The 5,000-nt window shown below is 32.4% G+C and overlaps 1 pseudogene; it reads left to right on the forward strand.

The window, feature by feature from the left end:
• LOC116362159 (adhesion G protein-coupled receptor B3-like) overlaps positions 1–5,000 on the forward strand; it is a 105,419-nt pseudogene that overhangs the window by 43,677 nt on the left and 56,742 nt on the right.

The raw sequence follows: 5,000 nt of genomic DNA on the forward strand, positions 1-5,000 counted from the left end.
CAACTCTACTCTCTCTCTCTCTCTCTCTCTCTCTCTCTCTCTCTCTCTCTCTCTCTCTCTCTCTCTCTCTCTCTACCCTGCTGCTACTGACATACCTCTACTCTCTCTCTCTCCCTCTCTCTCTATACCCTGCTACTACTGACATACCTCTACTCTCTCTCTCTCTACCCTGCTACTACTGACATACCTCTACTCTCTCCTCTGCTGCTACTGACATACCACTACTCTCTCTCCTCTGCTGCTACTTACATACCTCTACTCTCTCTACCCTGCTACTACTGACATACCTCTACTCTCTCTCTACACTGCTGCTACTGTTCTACGTCCCTCTTCAGTCTACAGTGGTTTTCCAACATGTGTGGACACAGACATAGATCTGTGAAAATTAAATACATACAGGGGATGGTAGATATTCCTTCAGTCATCAGTCATCTTCACTGTATTTATTTCATACTCTATCTCTCTTTTCCAATATATGCAGTGTATGCTGGTGATATGGTAATGTGGATATTGAACGTATACAATATTATAGAGACTAATTACACTACAGCTGATGTTAATGTAGACAGTTTAAACCACATTATAGAGACTAATAACACTACAGCTGATGTTAATGTAGACAGTTTAAACCACATTATAGAGACTAATAACACTACAGCTGATGTTAATGTAGACAGTTTAAACCACATTATAGAGACTTAAAGAATAACACTACAGCTGATGTTAATATAGACAGTTTAAACCACATTATAGAGACTTAAAGAATAACACTACAGCTGATGTTAATGTAGACATTTTAAACCACATATTGCAGTAATCTACTGCAGAGAACAGTCTCATAGTTCTCTTCCTCCTCTTCCTTCTCCTGGAGGTCGAGGGTCAGGGAAAGCTGTAATATAAACTGTAGTAATACTGTAATAATATAGTGTATACTATACTTTAGAGGACCGCCAGGGTCTTATGGTCCTCTCTCTTCTCTTCCTTCTCCTGGAGGTACAGGTTAACTGGGCCAAATGCTAGAGGACGCTGGCCTTTTAATGCATTCTAAATCAAATCAATCATTGTACTAATACTGTAGTAATATACTGTCATATAGTGTAGAGAATCAATCAATGTAGTAATACTGTGGTAATATACTGTCATATAGTGTAGAGAATCAATCAACGTAGTAATACTGTAGTAATATACTGTAATATAGTGTAGAGAATCAATCAATGTAGTAATACTGTAGTAATATACTGTGATACAGTGTAGAGAATCAATCAATGTAGTAATACTGTAGTAATATACTGTGATATAGTGTAGAGAATCAATCAATGTAGTAATACTGTAGTAATATACTGTAATATAGTGTAGAGAATCAATCAATGTAGTAATACTGTAGTAATATACTGTGATATAGTGTAGAGAATCAATCAATGTAGTAATACTGTAGTAATATACTGTAATATAGTGTAGAGAATCAATCAATGTAGTAATACTGTAGTAATATACTGTGATATAGTGTAGAGAATCAATCAATGTAGTAATACTGTAGTAATATACTGTAATATAGTGTAGAGAATCAATCAATGTAGTAATACTGTAGTAAAATACTGTAATATAGTGTAGAGAATCAATCAATGTAGTAATACTGTAGTAATATACTGTGATATAGTGTAGAGAATCAATCAATGTAGTAATACTGTAGTAATATACTGTGATACAGTGTAGAGAATCAATCAATTTAGTAATACTGTAGTAATATACTGTAATACAGTGTAGAGAATCAATCAATGTAGTAATACTGTAGTAATATACTGTAATACAGTGTAGAGAATCAATCAATGTAGTAATACTGTAGTAATATACTGTAATACAGTGTAGAGAATCAATCAATGTAGTAATACTGTAGTAATATACTGTGATACAGTGTAGAGAATCAATCAATGTAGTAATACTGTAGTAATATACTGTGATATAGTGTAGAGAATCAATCAATGTAGTAATACTGTAGTAATATACTGTAATATAGTGTAGAGAATCAATCAATGTAGTAATACTGTAGTAATATACTGTGATATAGTGTAGAGAATCAATCAATGTAGTAATACTGTAGTAATATACTGTAATATAGTGTAGAGAATCAATCAATGTAGTAATACTGTAGTAATATACTGTGATATAGTGTAGAGAATCAATCAATGTAGTAATACTGTAGTAATATACTGTAATAGAGTGTAGAGAATCAATCAATGTAGTAATACTGTAGTAAAATACTGTAATATAGTGTAGAGAATCAATCAATGTAGTAATACTGTAGTAATATACTGTGATATAGTGTAGAGAATCAATCAATGTAGTAATACTGTAGTAATATACTGTGATATAGTGTAGAGAATCAATCAATGTAGTAATACTGTAGTAATATACTGTGATACAGTGTAGAGAATCAATCAATGTAGTAATACTGTAGTAATATACTGTAATACAGTGTAGAGAATCAATCAACGTAGTAATACTGTAGTAATATACTGTAATACAGTGTAGAGAATCAATCAATGTAGTAATACTGTAGTAATATACTGTGATATAGTGTAGAGAATCAATCAATGTAGTAATACTGTAGTAATATACTGTGATACAGTGTAGAGAATCAATCAATGTAGTAATACTGTAGTAATATACTGTAATACAGTGTAGAGAATCAATCAACGTAGTAATACTGTAGTAAAATACTGTAATACAGTGTAGAGAATCAATCAACGTAGTAATACTGTAGTAATATACTGTAATACAGTGTAGAGAATCAATCAACGTAGTAATACTGTAGTAATATACTGTAATACAGTGTAGAGAATCAATCAACGTAGTAATACTGTAGTAATATACTGTAATACAGTGTAGAGAATCAATCAATGTAGTAATACTGTAGTAATATACTGTAATACAGTGTAGAGAATCAATCAACGTAGTAATACTGTAGTAATATACTGTAATACAGTGTAGAGAATCAATCAACGTAGTAATACTGTAGTAATATACTGTAATACAGTGTAGAGAATCAATCAACGTAGTAATACTGTAGTAATATACTGTGATATAGTGTAGAGAATCAATCAACGTAGTAATACTGTAGTAATATACTGTAATATAGTGTAGAGAATCAATCAATGTAGTAATACTGTAGTAATATACTGTAATACAGTGTAGAGAATCAATCAACGTAGTAATACTGTAGTAATATACTGTAATATAGTGTAGAGAATCAATCAATGTAGTAATACTGTAGTAATATACTGTAATACAGTGTAGAGAATCAATCAACGTAGTAATACTGTAGTAATATACTGTAATATAGTGTAGAGAATCAATCAATGTAGTAATACTGTAGTAAAATACTGTGATATAGTGTAGAGAATCAATCAACGTAGTAATACTGTAGTAATATACTGTGATACAGTGTAGAGAATCAATCAACGTAGTAATACTGTAGTAATACTGTAGTAATATACTGTAATACAGTGTAGAGAATCAATCAACGTAGTAATACTGTAGTAATATACTGTAATACAGTGTAGAGAATCAATCAACTTAGTAATACTGTAGTAATACTGTAGTAATACTGTAGTAATATACTGTAATACAGTGTAGAGAACATATAAGACCTCATAGTTGATTTCTTCTTCTGGAGATCCAGGGCCATCTAGCTAAGGGCCAGGGGAAGTTGGCGGGGGACGGGATGTCTCAGGTGACCAAGACCCTGCTGGATCTCACCCAGAGAAGGAACTTCTACGCTGGAGACCTGCTGTCCTCTGTGGAGATACTCAGAAACGTGACTGATACCTTCAAGAGGGCCAGTTACGAACCTAGCTCAGACGACGTGCAGGTGAGTGGATCGGTCTCTTTTGTCTTGATAAATGTTGACCATGCTGCTGAGGTAGAATTGTGTGTTGGATTTATTTTGATTGTGTTACAGGGATCCTTTTATTTGTTGCATACATGAAAATAGAAAACAATATGATAACATTTCAAAGGAAACGAGCATGTGCAGGAGAGGTGGAAAACCCCTGAGAGGCTTGTCAACATATCTCCCCTTTTCCAATGAAACTGGAATGATTATTTACACAGTTAAAGTCCCCATGAAAGCGTTGTTATTTTAAATCATCACTGTATGTCTCATAAATAACTCTGTGTGTTTATTTAATGAAAATAACTTTTTTAATAATTTATTTTCCTGAGCCTCCTTTGGCTCTTGAACTGCTCAGCCGGATCGTGTGGGCGTTAGGAAACACATTTCAAGATATTTACATACACAGACATGATTGGCTGATAGTATGGTCTAGAGTCCATCCCCTTACCCAGATGAACTTGGTCTATTATGTCTGCTAAAAGACTAAAATAGAAACGGAAACAAATAGGTACCTGTCTGGGATGAGCTGTCACCTCTGTTATTATGTTGTCTAACGCTACCTTTGTAATCATTACATTTACTGTAATGGTTGGTTTCCCCAGAGTGGATGAATGTTGTCTAAAGTTTTACATTTAAATGGTTTATTTAACCTTTATTTAACGAGGCAAGATACCATTGTAATTATATTTACTGTAACAGGTAATCATTATATTTACTGTGACATGTAATCATTATATTTACTGTGACATGTAATCATTATATTTACTGTGACATGTAATCATTATATTTACTGTGACAGGTAATCATTATATTTACTGTGACATGTAATCATTATATTTACTGTGACATGTAATCATTATATTTACTGTGACATGTAATCATTATATTTACTGTGACATTTAATCATTATATTTACTGTGACATGTAATGATTATATTTACTGTAACATGTAATCATTATATTTACTGTGACATGTAATCATTATATTTACTGTGACATGTAATCATTATATTTACTGTGACATGTAATCATTATATTTACTGTGACATGTAATCATTATATTTACTGTGACATGTAATCATTATATTTACTGTGACATGTAATCATT

This window comes from Oncorhynchus kisutch, unplaced genomic scaffold (genome assembly GCF_002021735.2).
Source record: "Oncorhynchus kisutch isolate 150728-3 unplaced genomic scaffold, Okis_V2 scaffold798, whole genome shotgun sequence".
NCBI lineage: Eukaryota > Metazoa > Chordata > Actinopteri > Salmoniformes > Salmonidae > Oncorhynchus > Oncorhynchus kisutch.